The sequence below is a fragment of the Ovis aries genome, chromosome 7 (genome assembly GCF_016772045.2).
Source record: "Ovis aries strain OAR_USU_Benz2616 breed Rambouillet chromosome 7, ARS-UI_Ramb_v3.0, whole genome shotgun sequence".
NCBI lineage: Eukaryota > Metazoa > Chordata > Mammalia > Artiodactyla > Bovidae > Ovis > Ovis aries.
In genome coordinates, this window is record NC_056060.1 from 45,695,689 (window position 1) to 45,715,953 (window position 20,265).

Here is a 20,265-nt window from a genome sequence, read left to right on the forward strand (position 1 = left end):
ACGCTGAAGACGCTGAAGTTGAACAGTTTTGTGATGACCTACAAGACCTTCTAGAACTAATGCCAAAAAAAGATGTCCTTTTCATCAGAGGGGACTGGAATGCAAAAGTAGGAAGTCAAGAGATACCTGGAGTTAACAAGCAAGTTAGGCCTTGGAGCACAAAATGTAGCAGGGCAAAGGCTAACAGAGTTTAGCCAAGAGAACGCACTGGTCATAGCAAACACCCTCTTCCAACAAAACATGAGACGACTCTGCATGGACATCACCAGATGGTCAAAACCTAAATCAGGCTGATTATATTCTTTGCAGCTGAAGATGGAGAAGCTCTATACAGTCAGCAAAAACAAGACCAGGAGCTGACTGTGGCTCCGATCATGAACTCCTTATTGCAAAATTCAGACTTAAATTGAAGAAAGTAGAGAAAACCACTAGACCATTCAGGTATGACCTAAATCAAATCCTTTATGATTACACAGTGGAAGTGACAAACAGACTCAAGGGATTAGATCTGATAAACAGAGTACCTGAAGAACAATGGACGGAGGTTCATGACATTGTACAGGAGACAGGGATCAAGACCATCTCTAAGAAAATGAATGCAAAAAGGCAAAATGGTTGTCTGAGGAGGCCTTACAAATAGCTGAGAAAAGAAGAGAAGTGAAAGGCAAAGGAGAAAAGGAAAAATATACTCATCTGAATGCAGAGTTCCAAAGAATAATAGAGAGAAGAAAGCCTTCCTCAGTGACCAATGCAAAGAACAGAGGAAAACAACAGAATGGGAAAGACTAGAGGTCTCTTCAAGAAAATCAGAGATACCAAGGGAACATTTCATGCAAAGATGGGCACAATAAAGGACAGAAATGATATGGACCTAACAGAAGCAGAAGATATTAAGAAGAGGTGGCAAGAACACAGAAGAACAATACAAAAAAGATCCTCATGATCCAGATAACCATGGTGGTATGATCACTCACCTAGAGCCAGAAATTCTTGAGTGCGAAGTCAAGTGGGCCTCAAGGAACACCACTCTGAACAAAGCTAGTGGAGGTGATGGAATTCCAGCTGAGCTTTTTCAACTTCTAAACGAGGATGCTGTGAAAATGCTGCACTCAATATGCCAGTGGCACCAGCAACCACCCAGCTGTCAAAGTTGGAAGTGAAAGAGTCATCCCTGACAGGCACCTGTCCTCTGCTCTCACATCCAATCACCTGACGACTGAAAACTCCAGTTTCTAAGTGTCTCTCAATTCTGTCCTCTTCTCCAGCTCTAGAATACAATCATCTCCTGCCCAAATTCGTGCAAAATCATCCCAACCGGGCTCCTCACTTCTGTTCTTACTGCCCCTGAACACATACTCCACAACCTAAAGATCCCACTCACCCTAAAGCCTTTAGCGGATTTCCCCTGTTTTTAAGAAACATCTAAACCCCTTACTAGACACTAAAGATATCTTTGTCATCTCTATCTTAAATCCTCTGCACCAATTATATTACATTTTCCATCTTCAGCCTGCCAACGGTCCTGCTGCCAGCATCCAGCAGAATGCCGAGTACTCTGCAGACAGTCAATGAGTGCTTACTGAATGAACGAACGTATCGCTTAGATGAGGGGACAAGAGACTGACCTATTATCTAACACAGACTCAAATCTTCAGATATACAGAAGTATTAAGCATGTGACTAAAACCTCTGGCAAACGCTTCAAAATGTCAGAGAGGGTCTGCACAAAGTAATTAGCAGTTCAAGGTCAAGGTCTTTGAGGTTAGATATTAAAGTGGAAGAAGGGAAACACAGTTGCTCACAATCAAGTACAAAGTGGTTCCCTCTATCACATGCCACACTAGGACTTGATGCCACTTTATTTAAGGTGTGGGGCACACTGCCCATGGTGTACTGATAGTAGACTCAAATATAGTGGGGCAGTGGGCTTGCCCAGGAACAGACAGACAGACCCAGATACACACAGACACACACAGACACACACACACACACCCCCAAGGGCTGGGGAAAGTCAGATCTGCTGTACATAGGGGTCAAATAAACTCTAAGAAAGAAAGAACAAATGAAAACCAAAAACCAAATGAGGAACATTTATAGAAACTCACATGACACACAATGGTATGGAATGATCTTTCATTTATTATTTCTTATATTTACCCTAAAACTCTACTAAAATCTGGCCATTCTGGAGGCTTCACTAAAAATAGAGGCTATTAATAATATGGTCCCAGCTAGGGTCACCCACTTTAATTTAGGTCCTGCTGGGAGTCAAAGGAAACATGGAGTCAAGTAAAAGAAAACAAATGCAATGGAATTAAGGCAAGTTTAGCTAACAACCATAATTGAAATGGAATCAGTCATCTAATTAAGGGGTGGGGAGTGCCACCAACCTTTCCAGGCTCAGAAAGAGCACTTGATGTCTAGATGACAAATAAAAGGCTATCATGACTTCTAGTGACCCCAGGATGGCTCTGATGCCTACTAACCATTCACAGAGATCTTTCCCTGAGAGGAATGACAGTCTAAGAACACTTGAAGGGCAGGAGAAGGCCCACAAGCACAAAAAGGAAGCAATATTCGTGGGACCCAGGACCACAGGTGAGAACATCAGGAGATGAGAAGATCGAGGACCCTTCAGGCCCTGCTGGTACTGGTGATGCCACCGCACCGATAGCTGCAGCCCACCACAGAGTGCTGGCTGCGGGCCAGGCCTGTGCTGAACAGTATCTTACAACAAACATTGCGGGGAGGATACTATTATTTCCATTCTTCATAGCAGCAGAAAGGTCAATTACACCCAATTTGTAAATCAGGCAAATGGTGAAATAAAGACTTGAACCGAAATCTGCCCAACTTCCAAATAATGACCTTCTTTCTGAAGTAACATGTCTAGTTACTCCCTTATAAATGACTATTCTTATTCAGAAGAAGAAAGGGAGTGTCAGCTTAAAACACTCACAGAAGAACCTGGTAGTGAGGAAGCTAGCCGACCAAAGCATGGTATAAAATCATCCTGCTTCACTGATCTTATGTTCAGGTTAGAACAACCAATGCTAAAGTAATGGATGACCAAAACAATACTTTAATTCACCATCCTTCATGGGGAAAACGAAACACTGTCCTCCAGGCCTGGATTCCACCATCACTGAACTTCTCCCTGTTGAATGATAGGTGTTCCTTTCCTAATATTACTCAAAATATTAATGAAGTAAAGTGAAGCCCCTCAGTCATGTCCAACTCTTTGGGGCCCCCTGGACTGTAGTCTACAAACCTCCTCTGTCCATGGAATTTTCCAGGCAAGGGTACTGGAGTGGGTTGCCATTTCCTTCTCCAGGGGATCTTCCCGACCCAGAGATCAAACCCAGGTCTCCTGCACTGCAGGCAGATACTTTACCGTCTGGGCCACCAGGGATAATATCAAGCTAAAGAAAATCTTTATGACATTGCAGATGTTGCCTAAGTTTTATCAGTCACCAGCAATATTACTTATACTACTACTAATACTAACACCCAGGAACCCTGTGCAACACCAGTAAGACTAGTTACTATGATCACTATGCAAGTCTATCCAAACAGACACACATAGCCAAGGAAGGAAAAATCAGATATTCTGTCCTTTTACACCTAGCGGTGGTGGCCTATGTATCTGAAGAGGCATTTCCTGCAGTTTGGAACTGTGGCAAATACAGCAATTGGCTCACTTGTACAGAGAGGCTACAAAGCTAACATGATGCTCAGGCTCTTTTGCCACTGTGGCGCCCAAAGGCCCATAGACTGTGCCAATGAGACAGCTTCACAGGTGACTCAGCCTTTTTATGGTCCAACTCTCACATAAAGTACTGGGGCATAATCGATGAACAATGTTATGATAGTTTCAGGTGGACAGCCAAGGGACTCAGCCATCCATATGGGGGATTCATTCTCCCCCAAACTCCCCTTCCATTCACGCTGCCACATAACACTGAGCAGAATTCCCTGTGCTATACTGTAGGTCCTTGCTGGTTATCCATTTTAAATACAGCAGTGTGTTCAGGTCTATCCCAAACTCCCTAACTATTCCTTCTCCCGCACCTTCCCCGGCAATCACAAGTTCGTTCTCTAAGTCCACGAATCTCTTTAGAAGCCATTTCTTTTCACAGGAGGCACAGAGCAGGAGCCAGCCATTCACTTGAGTATCTACCGCTCACCCAGTACTTACTGGGTTCCTCATTAAAGACCTTCCCACAGCAGGAGCCAGGGCAGCTTTCCAGATTCTGGCAGGAGATGAGGATTCTTAAGGTGGGGTGGGGTGGGGTGGGGTGTATGCTGGGGGCTTAGCCTAGAACTCACTCCTCCAAACCTTCCAAGGATCCTAGAAGCACTTGCCTCCAGACTTAAACCTACTTCAGCTCTAACTCCCTGGAGGAGATCCTGTGTCTAATACAGGAAATGTGAGCAATAAGAAGAAGCTCATCACTTCTACTACTTTATTAAATTTGTAAAATATTAGGTATAAAATACTTAACCACAAAGGATAAAAAAACAAACTCAATCTATTTTCATTATATTTTGGTACAATATCATTTGGGCCAGGGTAATGCTTATACACCATTGTATCACACCATTTTATAAACCTGAACCTACATTGTAATTCACCTCATTCATAAACATGAGATAACTTGACCTACTTTCTAATATATTCAGCTCCTTCTTGTCTGCATTAATCTGCAGTGACATTTTAAAAGTTGCTCTAATAATTTCCATTATATGAAAATGCATTTTTCATTTACATCCTCTTTGATTTTCCTCCTACAAACAAAATACTGTGTTTTCAATGGTTAGCCTACAAATGTCATAGGAAACAAGATATACAGGACAGCTGATATAAAAGGTTCCACAATGAACTGGGCTCAGTTTTTTGGTGGGGGATGAGGGTGGCTGGAGGAGGAAGAGGCAAAGAATGGGGCAATTTTGCCCAAGTCCACATAATATGGGATGGTGGGTTTGGCTCTCTTGTTGTATAACCTGTGGCAAATTAAAGAGCACAGCTTTAAAAAGTAAATATGATTTCATATCAAATAATGTAATGCTTTCCAAATAACATAATGCATCCACTCATCCCAGTAATTCTCCAATCTCAGGTTATAAAGAAGAAATCCACTTCTACTCTTGTAGCCACTTACCAACTACATCCACACTTGACCATCAATAGCCTCTCAGACTTGGGTTTCTTCCATCTGACGGAGCCCTCTTTAAGTCCATTATCAACAATCCTTTCCAATAGGTCCTGCTGTGTTGGAGAACTTCCTCTGGCTCCCCAACACCGAGAGTAAAGGTTTGCAAACTACAGCCCACAAAGAATGGTTTTTACATTTTTGAATGGTTGAAAAAAATTAAAAGAAGAATTACACTTCATGACATGTGAAAACTGTGAAACAAATTTCAGTGTCCATAAATCTAGTTTTATTGAAACACTCATTTATTTATGAATTGTCTATGGCTGATTTTGCATTCTAGCAGCAGAGTTGAATAGTTACAAGAGAGATGGTAACTTAAAATATTTACAGCCTAGTCCTTTACGGTAAATGACTGCCAACTCCTAGCTTGGGGTGTAGCATCCATAGCTCTTGGCCTGGCAGTGCAGGTCATGGAAACTTGGATCTAACCAACCTTCCTAAGCCTTATTTTCTTTTATTTGAAGCCATAACATCTACTTCACTGAAATGCTCTTCTCCATTTGTCCCCAACTTAACTCCTTTTCCTTCCTTGCCTTCTCCAAAGCTCCACTTAATTCCAACAGCTTTTAAGTTTTTTTTTCTAAAATTTATTATTATTGCTCTTATTTTATTTATTTATTTAGTCACTTGGCTATAGGATCTTATTAATAGTTCCTCGACCAGGGACTAAACCTGGGACAGGGCAGAGAAAGCACCAAGTCCTGTTAGGATTTCCCTGTACCACTAGGGAATTCCCCCCACACCCCAGTAGCTTTTAGATATACTTCTCTTTCTCCATAAAAAGTGAGATCATGCAGATTTATATTCCATGAGGTTAAAAGAGAAAAGTCATTTTTAAAGTGCCCAAAGGTATTCTCCATAGCACTATTTACGGTAGTAAAAGATGAAAAATATCCTAATGTACACCAACTGGGCAGCGCGAACAAGGTCAAGGCAGTTCACACGATGGAGGATGGAACAGCTGTGCCAAGGGGTGAACTCCATCACTATGACCACTGCATTACACCACCATGACCACAACGGAACAGGAGCCAGGAGAGAGTAAGTGAAAAAAAGAAAGGTGGAGGGGAGTGTGCACAGCATACTGCTATTTGCCTAAGAAGTGGGTGAGACTTAAATATCAGTGTGAAAACATACAACCATTTGCTGAGACATTTTTTTCAAAGGTGCAAGAAGTCCTATCTTTTTCAATCGCTACATAAGGGGAGGGAGGGAAACAGGATGGAAATGCACCTGTGCTCAGTTCCTCAGTCGTGTACGACTTTGTGCAACCCTACGGACTGTAGTCCGCCAGACTTCTCTGTCCAACGATTCTCCAGGCAAGAATACAGAAGTGGGTTGCCATGCCCTTCTCCAGGGGATCTTCCCAGCCCAGGACTGAACCCTTGTCTCTTATGTCTCCTGCATTGGCTGGAGGGTTCTTTATCACTATCACGTCTGGGAAACCCAGGATGGAAAAGGGTGTTTGCATAAGCAAACACCTCTGAACATATACACCTTATGTTATCGATGAGACATAGAAACCTTGACCATGTTGTGCAAAATTATTTAAACTGAAACTGAAAAAGAGAATTTCCTAAAAGCAAAAAAAAAAAAAAAAAAGAAAGGAAGAAAGCAATGAACCTAACTATATATCCAGTTGGTGGTATAATGACAGAGAAGAATTATTCCAAATGTCTTTAAAATACTCTATTGTGCACATAGCATGATATAAAGCAGACGAAAAAATATAACAACATTAGTGAAACAGAAATCTGGGTGAATGAAAATATACAAAGTTGATAAAGCTAGGTAAAAAGCCTGTATATCTGAATTGCACTCAGAAGTATTAATATTAATTAATAATGAGTTTGTCTCTGTGTATGTACACATACACACAGACACACATTCATCAGTACCTACTCCCTAGTTCAGTTCACTGAGAGGATCCAGGAATAACAATAAATCCAGTAGTAATAAATATTCCTAGTTTCTACACTGAACCTTCTAAATACTCAAAAGAACTAGGGTTTTTTAGAGAAGCAGTGGATCCAAGTTTGAGGTATAAAATGGATAAGAAAAACTAATAACATTTTGTCATACAAGAAAGGACAAAAACACAAATTATGCCAAAATGACTTGGTCATTAGTTTCCACTGGTCAAATATGGGACAATTTGAGTATCAATAAGAATATTAAATTGAAAGACATCAGTAACATTTACACTGAAAAAAAGAAAAAAAAAAGAAAAAAAAAAAAAAAAAACCTCACTGTTAACTTGTAGATAACCCTACAAAAGAGAACTCATTGCTTTTTCAACAAAGTATCAAGGATTTATCCTGACATTTCTAGGTGAATCTCAGGGTAAACAGACAGTTGTGATTAAATGTCTCTCTTCCTTCCTTTCTATTTTTTTTGGCCACACCACACTGCTTGCAGGATCTTAGTTCCCTGATTAGGAATTGAACCTGGGGCCCCAGCAGTGAAAGCACTGAGTTCCAACCAGTGGACCACCAGGGAACTCCCTAAATTTCTTCTTATGTAAGTATTCTCATTTATAAATAAGGAAGGCATGACAGAATTGGCATATCACTATTTTGTAATCACTAATGAATTAAAAGACATAGGTAATAGTCATCAATGATCAACAGTATCACAAAATAAGACCACTGTTTACTGTCTTTCTTAATGAAAATAGACAGCCTGCCTATGATATAGTCTTGCCAAATAAAACAAAAGTCTGTATATGAAGCTGACCAAAACTCGAGATTCAGTGAATAAATTACAGCAAACACAAGGAACAGAGGAACATGTTAAATGGCACTATGGGGAATCAATGATGAAAATCCAGACTGTGAAAATTTCTACAGCACAGTTTCTCAACCTCAGCACTACTGACATTTTGGGCCACATAATCCTTTGTTGTGAGGGGCTGTCTGTGTACTGTGGGTTATTTAGCAGGACCCTTGGCCTCTACCCACTAGATGTCGGTAGCACCTCTGAGCAGTGACAATAAGAATTGTCTCTAGGCCAAATGAAGAGAGAGATCATCCCAGGTGGAGAATCTCTGCTGTCCAGGATAAACAGCCAGTTTCTCCAATAAATCACAAGGGTGGGACAAGATAGAAGGGTAACCTGTAGATCAAAAGGGGATTAGAGAGATGTCAATCAACTACAATGTATTTTTAAAAAAATACTTATTTATTTACTTATTTGGCTGCACCGGGTCTTAGTTGTGGCATGTGGGGTCTAGTTCCTTGACCAAGGAATCGAACCTGGACCCCTTGCATTGGTAGTGAGGAGTTTTAGCTACTGGACCATTAGGGAAGCCCCCAATTGCCATGAATAAACCTTATTTGGATTCTGATTCAAAGAAATTAAAAAAAAAAAAACAGGCAGTAGAAGAAATTTGAACACTTATTTGATATTTAATGATATTAAGGAAGCATTGGTAATTTCTATGTTTTTGGTGTGATAAGGTTTCGTAGATATGTTTTTAAGTCTTATTGATTAGGGACATATAATGAAACCTACTGACAGAGGAAAAAATTAAATAGCATAGCAGTGCCTCCAAGTAACTGGTGGGAGACAGCAAGGTATATGTGATGTAAGACCAGCTAAGAATTAATCATCATTGAACCTGAGTGATGAGCATGTAGCTCACATACAATTCTCTTAACTTTTGGATATGTTTGAAAGTCTCCATAATATAGAGGTATGAATAAATCAATCTGGCAGGCAATTTCATTCCCAGTCCTCACAGAGCACATAAGCCCCAGAATGACCAGCAGAGGGACGTAAGAATTTATAGCTCCCCAGGTTTTCCCAGTTTCTAAATGCCTCTTGGGGTCCTATTGGGATGCTGAAAGTAATCATATTGTTTATGACACAGCCCTTATACACAGGAGCCAACAGCTTAGCTGCAAGTTCCTTCAGTGCTGGGAGACTTGTGTTGGACTGAGCGGGCGCTAGAATTCTGGCATCTAAGGTGGCATCTGCCTAAGGGATATTCTGGGGCAAATTTGTCTAGAAAGGATTTTTGCCTAAGTCCTGGATACAGACGTTCACCTTCAAGTAATCCTGGAAGGAACCCAAGCTCTGTGAGCTGCCCGGCCCACCTCAAATCACCCTCCTGGGTAAGAGAAAATAAACTTCTATCTTGTTTAACCTATCAGGATTTATAGTCTTTTCCACTATGCACAGCAAAACTTAAACCAGTTAAGGCAGAAATAAATTCTCCTTTCTCTTGGAAGGCTGTTCTAGCCTATAAGAAATAGCCACATCTTTCTCTGAACTGACTCTCTTCCTGAACATTTGTCACTGATGCCTCTGCACTCTTTCTGGAACTTCTTTCTTCCTGGAAATTTGCAGACCAAACACAACGATGTCATTGCGTGCTCCAGGGCCAATTCTTATTTCTGTCTTTCCTAGCTCAGAGCATTGACTGTGTCTCCTCTGAATTCGAGTTTCTATGAACAGTGGCCACCAGAGAGGACAAGGGCCTTGCTCCTCACAGCTTATCCTCCAGGCCTGTGTTAAACTCTCCAGTGGGACAGAAAAAGGAACCAAGAATCCTGTGTGACCCAGATGCCTAAGCCAAATGCTCTCCTGTAGCGGAAATCAAGTCATTCTTCACTCCTTAGAGGTAAATAAATGGACAACTATAAAACGTACTTGGGGAATGTTTAGAATCAGGTCATAAAAGACTAATAAAAGAGACTTCTTAAATGTCACTTATTTCCCTCTCTTGCTCAAGGGTTGGGTTCTATCCCAGTCTTCTAGAAGCTATGTTTCTAGGCATGCGATAAAACATTAACCAAGATTTAAATTATCCTGAGACTTTTCCCCCAAATCACTTTTGCTCAAGTATCACTTGAATATAAAACTGAAGATCAATGATCTTTGTAAAATGGAACCAAAATTGTCTCCTGTGTATTACAGCTCTGTTCATTTAGCACACTTTCCTACCCTGACAACCCATCAATTGATAGATGAATAACAAATTGCCAAGTCAGAATTTATCTTTGCAAGATGATGGTAAGGTCATCTTGGACCCAGTTCAGTTAAGTTGCTCAGTCGTATCCAACTCTTTGCGACCCCATGAATCACAGCACGTCAGGCCTCCCGGTCCATCACCATCTCCCGGAGTTCACTCAAACTCACGTCCACCAGGTCAGTGATGCCATCTTGGAATAATCATTATCTAATTGAAATGTGAGAATTCACCTCTGATCACCACTGCAACAAGGGAAATATTGACCCCTCTCTATTCATTCAGTCTCAATGTCACTAAACTCAGATAGTTCCTCTATAAACAAACAAGCATGCATGCATGCTAAGTCATTCAGTTGTATCCAACTCTTCGTGACCCTAAGGATTGTAGCCCACCAGGCTCCTCTGTCCATGGGATTTTCCAGGCAAGAACACTGAAGAGGGTTGCCATGCCCAGGCATTGTTCTAAAGACATCTCTTTCATGCTTATTTCGGGAACGTGCACAAAACAGGTCAAGATGTTTGGAGAATAAGCACTATTTGCACTGAGGAGCCCATGTTAACGCCACCACCTTGACCTAGCATAGGAGACAGAGAGGAACTCCATCCGTGGCCACTGACACCTCAATGGGCTATGACACAGAAAGCAGATGACCAGCTCCATGGTAGACGGTGGAGAGACTGCTGGTTCCACTATTAAAGCTCCACCTGGGGTCTATTTAGTAAGTAAGGCAAGCATCCCAGAGAAGGGAGAAGGCCAACACTGTGTGGACCCAACAGCCATCCATCCGGTCACTGTCATAACAGGAACTCACTAAATACAGTTAAGCCAGACGATTTACTCCGACCAATGCATTCATGAGAGAAAGCAAAGTGTGTTCAAAGTACAACCCGATTGTCTCTCCAATCTTTCTAAAATAACTAACAAAACACACCTTATATTAAAATAATCGGAGAATTCACCTGGTGGTCCAGCGGCTAAGGCTCCACGCTCTCAATGCAGGGGGCACAAGTTCAAACTCTAGTCAGGGAAACTAGATCCCATATGCAACTAAAGATACCATATACCGCCACTAAGACACAGCACAGCCAAATAAATAATGAATAAATACTTTCAAAAAAGATAATCAAATGCACCTAACTCACACACAGATACTTGAAGGTCTAAGAAAACTCTTAGATCAATAACCACCATTGATAAAGCACCTTTCCAGTTTGCCAGCACGACAAAGAGTATAAAGCCCTCTTTATCGCTTTGAATTCACAAAAGGGACATTAGGCAGGTAAGTACTTTCCAATTTCCAGTCATTCTGTATAAAGAGTCCCTGATCACACAGTGCAGCCACAAGGTTGAAGATGGGAACTAAAACTGAGCTGATTCTCCTAGAGTAGCAGGAATTTTTGGGGGGAAGATAGAGGTTTGTTGAAGAAAGCATGCAAGAGACGGAAGTCTTTTCTTATCTATAAAATTACAGCTGCCACCATGCCCCCAGCCTGGGCCAGAATCTAAGAAGCACTTCCCAGTGGAGACCTTGGATAGCTCTCATTGAGATTCTCAACCTCATGGTATACAAAATGTCAAGGGTAACATCTGTTTCATGGGGCTGGCGTGAAGATTTCCATAGATACCAGGCCTCTAGTACCGAGCTACCTAACACATCAGGTCCTCATTAGATGGTGGTTAAGGTCAAAGATCAATTGGGCTTCACTGGTGACTCAGTGGTGAAGAATCTGCCTGCCTAGACAGGAGATGTGGGCTCAATCTCTGGTTCAGGAAGATCCCCTGGAGACGAAATGGCAACCCACTCCAGTATTCTTGCCTGGAAAATCTCACGGACAGAGAAGCCTGGCAAGCTATAATCCACTGGCTCGCAAAAGAGTCGGACATAACTTAGTGTTTAACCAACAACAACATCAAAGACCAGGCTACTGCCCCTTTATAGACACCAGAATCTGAAGCTACTTTCCAACAGCAGAAAAAACAACAACAACAACACAAAAAAAACTTCTCCTGGCCATCAGCACTAGCTCACAGGCAGGTAGCACACTCAGAAATCAGTTCTTGCTAAAGCCTGTGCCAGTGAGACCTCCAAAAATAAAGTGGGTTCCCAATAGGGATGAGAAGGCAGAGTCTAGAAGAAGACTCAAGACTGTTGGGGCTGTGTGCAAGGAAGGATCCACTCACATGTGCTGTATCGCAGGGCCTAGGCGTGAAGACATCAGGCTCAGAGAAGAAGAGATATAGCCACTACAAAATCTGACTGCCATGGGAACAGCAGCTACCTAATTATGACAGAGTAAACTGTTGCTTCTTGGTTCTAACATTCAGAGTCAAGTTATATGTAACTCATGGAAACCTTTGCAGGGATAAAAGAATATAATCATTACCAACTCCAAGAATATACAATTCAAAGGTACAGCTGCCCAAAATGGAAAGGTTGAGTGGAGGAGACACTCCATTCAACAAGAAACAGTAGACAAGAAACAGTGATTCTAGGACACAGAAATTGTGCCTCTAAGACTGGAAAAGGCTGCACGTGTCATCCACAGGCATAGAGGCTAAGGCTAAGTCACTTCAGTCGTGTCCAACTCTGTGCGACCCCATAGATGGCAGCCCACCAGGCTCCCCAGTCCCTGGGATTCAGGCAAGAACACTGCAGTGGGTAGCCATTTCCTTCTCCAATGCGTGAAAGTGAAGTCGCTCAGTCATGTCTGATGCTCAGCGACCCCATGGACTGCAGCTTTCCAGGCTCCTCCGTCCATGAGATTTTCCAGGCAAGAGTACTGGAGTGGGGTGCCATATAGAGGGAGGATTCAAAGCATGAATCAGCCATAGAAGGAAGAGAGGTGGGGAGGTCAGAAAGAACAAACCAGCCATCACAAGATACCAAAAAACTGCTTTTTAAAACTGATAAGGGAGAAATGGTGCTGCAAGCATAATATTTATATATGTGGAAATCACCGAACAAGCAGGAAAAATGATCCGTGGGGGTGGCGGGGACGGGGAGAGTGGTTACTTCTAAGAAGTAAAGCTGGTAAGTGAAGGAAGAGAGAGGGTGAGATACTTGTTCCTTTCCATGAGAAGCTTTTCTGTAGCATTTTCTGTTTTTAGCCATTTGCATACATTACTTTGACTTCTTTTTTTTTTTTTTTTTTTTTAAATGAAAGATCCTCTATAAGACCATTGTTTAGACCACAGCAAGAGGATTCTTCTCAGCTTCTACCAGGCCTGACCTTGGTGTGTTGAGAAGACTGCAGCTGGCTTTACGCTGTGTTTACTTTATTTTAATCTTAACGAAGTCATGTTTAAACTCTACAAGTGCAGTAGGCATTTTACAGTTCTGGAAAGCTGTCCAATTCTGGTTTGTTGTAAACAGAAGAGAAAGGCTTTGATGGTCATTTTAGATTGTCAGAATATGGGGCTTCACAGCTAAAAAAACAAGGGCGTCATTTTCAAGATACATGTTCAATAGGCACAAGTATTCAGAGCCTTGGAGTCCATGAAATACAATCAATTCTTAGACAGCAAAGGCTCAAATCTTGAGTCCTCCGGGAAGCCTTTTGAACTTTGAAAGAAATTAACTGATGAGCATAATTAGCCAGAAAGCTTAAGAAACAGCATATTCCATAACACCCATGGATTAAGTTTAATTACGAAAAACGATCTGGAAATGGTTATTGTTGTTGTTCTGCAACATTTAGGAAATACAGACAGCAGAGGAAGGACCCCATCACAAGTCTGGAAATCCTGATCAAGGAGATAATACTAATTAGGACTCCCAGGCACTCCAGGAGCCCACAGCGGGTGGCAAGGGGCAATGCCTACAGTCGACAGAGTCACCTCGGGAAACCAGCTAATGGAGATGGCAGGAAGACAGAAGTGCATAACAGATTACATTTTTAATGAAGAAAAGCAAGCACAGGAACAACTTATCTTTTCTGACATAGCTGTTAAGTGACTGATACAGAGTAACAAATAGCTATGTAGATCCTGCCTTGAATTTTACAGATTCAATCCTCTCCTAAACAGCACTGGGAACTAAAAATTCCCCAAGAGCCAAAAACAATGTTTTTCATTTAAAATCAGTTTTAAAATATTTTCTCTTACTAGCCTGCAGGGAACATGGAGATAAGTTCAGATTATTGCATCTATTCTCAAATCTGGAATATACCATGAGTCATTAAGTTAAACAGTAAACAAATCATTTATCACATGCTCCCCGCCATCTACTCTCCATCAATCTCTCTCATCTCTCTCACTTGCTTGCAATGCTTTAAAGCATCCCGTTTAGTCTTGTGAAGCATAGCTGTCTCACATTTAATAGCTTATCGCTACAACATCTCACCCAGCATGGCCTTGCCTTCTGAGAGGCTCACAACGTGACTGATTGATAACATTGCTCATTCTTTAAATTTTATTCAGAGTAGGACTGGCCCAGATCCCTACAATTCTACTTTCTCTCATTTATGTCAAAATAAAAGTCCCTCTAGCATTTATTCATGACTTCAGACACTTGCAGAAACATCAACATTTCACATCATCTCTCTTATTCCTATACATTTAAGAGAAGTGTTTCTGTTATTGTCATCATTGTTTGATACAGCTTTTCCCTTTAAAAAGGGGGGGTGGGGGGGGCAGTAAAATAAATATCCCTGGGGTGGAAGCAACCCAACTGAAGCATACAAATCAGGCAGTAAGCCAAGTGTCAGGCTGACAGAAGGAGAAACAGCCAGATAAGTCTGTCAGATTTCATTTAAGTTTCCCAGAAACCAGGAATATTAAAACACAAGAAAGCCAGACATCACTGGGGGGAAGAGTTTAAAAGGACTGAATCACCATGTTGCAATCAACAAAGGCCACAGTTAACAGCACAGCATTCCTGAAGCAATCAGGGTTAGGCAGCAGCATCCTGAACCATGCGTTAACGACTGCTCCTCCCTCCCTCTGTCTCACTGTCCTCATACTTCAGTCCATTATTGCCGGTGTCTTCCACCCATCCCACCCCTCCAACACATCCCCACAACTGCAAGGAGGAGTAAGCAAGAACCATACTCTTCCATTCTCTGCAGACCCACGGCATAAGAACACACCTGACACAGTGTTTTTGGATCTGAAATTGATGGGAAAGCCATATATCTGATGCTGGGAAAGACTGAAGACAGAAGGGGAAGGGGGTGACGGAGGATGAGATGGCCGGAAGGCATCACCGACTCAATGGACATGACTTTGAGCAAGCTCCGGGAGATGCTGAAGGACAGGCAAGCCTGGCATGCTATAGTCCACAGGGTCGCAGAGAGCTGGACACAACTGAGCGACCGAACAACAATGGTATATCTGATGTGTTTCCTGTCCACTGTGCCCAGCCCTTCACTGAGACTAGCCACCTAGTGCCGTCTGCACATCCTCAAAAGACAACATCCATCACAAGACATCCAGAAGATCTCAGGGCAGGATGGCTCCTTTACTCTTTCCTGTCCTGTATACATCTGGTCCCACTGCCCTCAGCTCTGAACTCTTGACCATGTCCTTGACCCGTTCCCAGCCTTACCTTCCTCGCACCTGGCATTTGCAATTGTCTCCACAGTTAGATATTCAGCCCTTCTCACCCCTAGCTCTCAGGATCCCTACAGTGCAGGCAGACACTTATCCGTCAAACATCACGTGTCCAGAGGCTGCCCACAGTGGCGTGAAGCGAGGATTCTGCACACTTTTATCAGACAACTCAACACACTGTCACATCTTCATTTTTCCACTGACTGCAAGGTGGCTCACAGATAAATTTAATGTTCACATGGACAAGCCATTTTCACTTAGGTTCCCCAGCAGAACAATCCCATGTCTTTTCACCTCTGACTTCTTGACAGAGAAGTCAACCATGCCAGCTGTCACAGTACTTTCTGAAAATAGCCAATGTATATAACTAGAGTATATTTCTTTTCCACTTTAAAGGAATGATGCCGTTTTAGAGGTAGAAGAGCTCTTATCAATCATGCACCCCAATATTTCCCAGAAATCAGTCCCCAGGCTGGCGCTAGCTGATGTTTAATGGTCAGTGGTCACCAGAGAAACAAGAAGGAGGAAGGAAATAAAGCTCTTTTTCACAATGTTAAACACAATCAAAAGGCAAACTCACGACACACCTACTTTTTCAGTAGTAAAATATTTCTTCTTTCATGAAATGATAGTAGCAGATGCTAGTTATTTTTGAAAAATATTTATGAAAAATTGTAAATACAAAATAAAGAGATTAGCATATAAATAGAGAACACTCATGCCCTATCCAGCTTAAACAATTACCAACCTCCTTTAAGTATAGCCTGAAAAATCTAGTAAAAATAGATCTTCATTTTCTGTTTTCCTCTTCCACAAAATCTAAAAGTGTGGGACTTATGAGGCTGGCCCAGCCTCTACATTTTACAGAAAAGGATTTGGAGACTAGCAAAGATTAACCCATCTAGAGTTGCACAGCTGGTCAAGAACTAATATATCTGTTATGCCAAGATATGGTTTTGGAGCAGAAACCAATCCTTTTTAACCTGTCAAACTTTAACTGAGTCACAGCCATGACTTGAAGAAGACCGCCTTTTGTCCCTGCCCAGGGCACTTCATACACACTACTTGGGAGCAGAGAGAAGGCGACAGCACCCCACTCCAGTACTCTTGCCTGGAAAATCCCATGGATGGAGAGGCCTGGTGGGCTGCAGTCCATGGGATTGCGAAGAGTCAGACACAACTGAATGACTTCATTTTCACTTTTCACTTTCATGCATTGGAGAAGGAAATGGCAACCCATTCCAGTGTTCTTGCCTGAAGAATCCCAGGGATGGAGGAGCCTGGTGGGCTGCCATTTATGGGGTCGCACAGAGTTAGACACAACTGAAGCGACTTGGCAGCAGCAGCAGCAGCAGCAGGCATAACAAGTACAACTAAATGAGGAAAACCAATAATCTGCAACCAATGCATACTTCATCTCACGCTGTAGCAACTGTGTCCCATCGCTGGAGGGCTCCAGGAACCACTCAACAACGATTACTGAAACTAGGTCCATCATTACTAAAGAAAAGGGTATCTTTTTAGATATCATGCTGCTGCTGCTAAGTCACGGCAGTTGTGTCCAACTCTGTGTGACCCCACAGACGGCAGCCCACCTGGCTCCTCTGTCCCTGGGATTCTCCAGGCAAGAATATTGGAGTGGGTTGCCATTTCCTTCTCCAGTGCATGAAAGTGAAATGTGAAAGTGAAGTCGCTCAGTCGGACACGAGCTCGGTGTCCGTAGCCTACCAGGATCCTCCGTCCATGGGATTTTCCAGGCAAGAGTACTGGAGTGGGGTGCCATTGCCTTTCTCCTTAGATATCATATGCATGAGTTAATATACAATATTTGACTTTTTCTTTCTGACTTGCTTCACTCTGTATAACAGGCCCTAGGTTTATCCACCTTGTTAGGACTGACACAAATACATTCTTTTTTATAGCTGAGTAATATTCCATTGTATGTGACTGAGTGAAGTCGCTCAGTCATGTCCGACTCTTTGCGACCCCATGGACTATAGCCCACTGGGCTCCTCCATCCATGGAATTTTCCAGGCAAGCATACTGGAGTGGGTTGCCATTTCCTTCTCCAGGGGATCTTCCCGACCCAGGGATTGAATCCAGGTCTCCCGCATTGCAGGCAAACACTTTACCGTCTGAGCCACCAGGGAAGTACCACTGTATAATGTACCACAATCTCTGTACCCGTGGAGACACAGACCTAGAGAACAGAACTGTGGACACGGTAAGGGAAGGAGAGTGTGGGACTAATTGAGAGACTAGCATGGAAACATATACATTCCTGTATGTAAAAGAGATAGCAGGCGGAAATTTGCTGTGTGACACAGGAAGCTCAACCCAGGGTTCTGTGATAACCTAGAGGGGTGGGTTGGGGAGGGAGACGGAAGGGGAGTTCGGGAGGGAGGGGACACATGTATACCTCTGGCTGATTCATGCTGATGTATGGCAGAAACCAACACAATATTGTAAAGCATCCTCCAGTTAAGAAACAGAAAAGCTTGCTCAGAGTTCTACATTGACTTCTCATCTAGTACTTCCCTCCCTATCTCCAAAATTATAAGGTAAATTTTTAGTGAGAGAACGACAATCCACACAATAAGGTAAAAAACCAGCCACTAACCCCTTTCTCCAAGCCGCACCATGCCCCCATCAAACTAGCAGGCGGGAAAAAAAAATCACACAGCAGTGGAGGTAATAAGACCAGGCAGCTACACTCCTATCTCACAGAACCGTGGTAAAAAAAAAATCAAACAAGACAGCATGAAGCGACAATGTTTTAATGCTCTGTAAAATTTTATCAGTGCAGGAAGGTGACCCATTGAGAATAAAATATCTTTTTTAACAGACTCACCTAAATTCTCAGTTTATGTGAAGTCGATTTCCCTGAAGCATCTGAGACTCCTTCAGCAGCAATACCTAAAACAGTTATGAAAACCATCAGAATCAACTAATGTTATAGACATCAGTTTTCAAAAAAAATAAAAAAATCTCAATCTATACATTTGGTCATTTCCCCCACACTAAGCGCGAAAGGAAATAACTCAGGAAACAATGAATTTCCGCTGCAACACATGGGCTGGGAATTTTCTTGACCAACAGGGAATCGAGGTCCCAAGGCACTTATTTCAGAGACCAACATTACGTTCCAGTTGGCAAAGAAGCAAAACACATTATTTTCTTCCCTGTGATGGGAATGTTTAATGGCTTTAGATTTAAACAAAGATCAAATATATACATTATCCTTCCTGCCCCCACCTATATTTAAAACAAAAATCACAGGCACTGCACTGATTGTTTTTAAAATCAGCATCCATGAGCTCTTGTCTTATTCACTTTTTTCCTCCGTAGTTCCTGAAACCTGTCTGTGAAGCAGTCCGGTCTTGCTTCCACTGTTCCCATCTCACTCCCAGTTCCCTGAGGCACTGATATCCGAGCATTTAGCACCTTATCCATGCAAAACCAATTTGAAAGAGAGAACCATAATCAATCATAGATTATGGCCAACAAAATGGGCCAGCATTAACATTAAACAATTAACGCTGTTAACAGTTAAACAATGGCCTGAGAACACAAATATGAAACAATCAAACAATAAACATGCAGCCACAGAAACAAGTTTCATATGAAATAGACCAAGTGCATGTAATCTCGTCTGGGTAAGTATGTGAGACTAGTTAATAAAAGATGTTGGCTGGCTGTATGGGAGGAGAGAAAAATCTAGCGCGTGCTCTTTCTCTCTATTTAAAGAGAATAAACTCAAAATAGAATCAAATGAGTACTAGAAAAATATACAGATGAATAGTTTTATAATATTAAGATAAAAAGGCCCTTTTTAAACATGACATCAAAATGTAAACCTTCGCAACATTTTTCTTTTTAATCTCCAATATAGGAAAGGCAAAGACAAGTAAAAAATGAAGACAAAAACCAACAAACTTAGATACTTTGGGTAAAATAAGAAACTAAGTAAAATATTCATGAGTGAAGTCACTCAATCGTGTCCGATTCTTTGTGACCCCATGGACTGTAGCCTACCAGGCTCTCAGGAGCCTCTCAGTCCATGGAATTTTCCAGGCAAGAGTACTGGAGTGGGTTGCCATTTCTTTCTCCATTAGAACATCATAAGTCTGGCATATTTTGCAGAGAGAAAAAGGGCAACACATAAGTTACTTCTACCCATTTCCCTTGTTTTCTACAGAACCGGTCTAATTGTAAAACAGTATTATACTTAAGAGACCCTCCATCCAGCCACCGTTCACCGTCCTCCAATGGATACCGTCCGTGGCCATGCAGTATCCCATAGGAAGACCAGGTGTGTCTTCTTTAAGCCCTGGGGACCAAATCTATCCCAGTTTTTCAGGATACAGTTCAAAGGAGTGAGGCTGGAATTGTTAGCTCCCTTGTCCTGAAGAATCCCGGACGAGGTCCCAAGATGAAAGGTTGTTGCTGAATCACGCAAAGACGCCGGGATTCTTGGCCTCCGGAGGAGAAGAATTCAATCTGGGGCCAGAGACGAGGCTTGAT

At 42.2% G+C, this 20,265-nt stretch overlaps 1 protein-coding gene across 12 annotated transcripts in view; it reads right to left on the reverse strand.

Moving 5' to 3' along the window:
- Positions 1-20,265, reverse strand: part of TLN2 (talin 2) — a 498,466-nt gene that overhangs the window by 265,036 nt on the left and 213,165 nt on the right. For all 12 annotated transcript variants that reach the window (XM_060417828.1, XM_060417827.1, XM_027971770.2 and 9 more), the window contains one exon: positions 18,593-18,657. The gene's annotated coding sequence lies outside the window, so the exon portion shown is untranslated. The remainder of the gene's footprint in view (positions 1-18,592; positions 18,658-20,265) is intronic.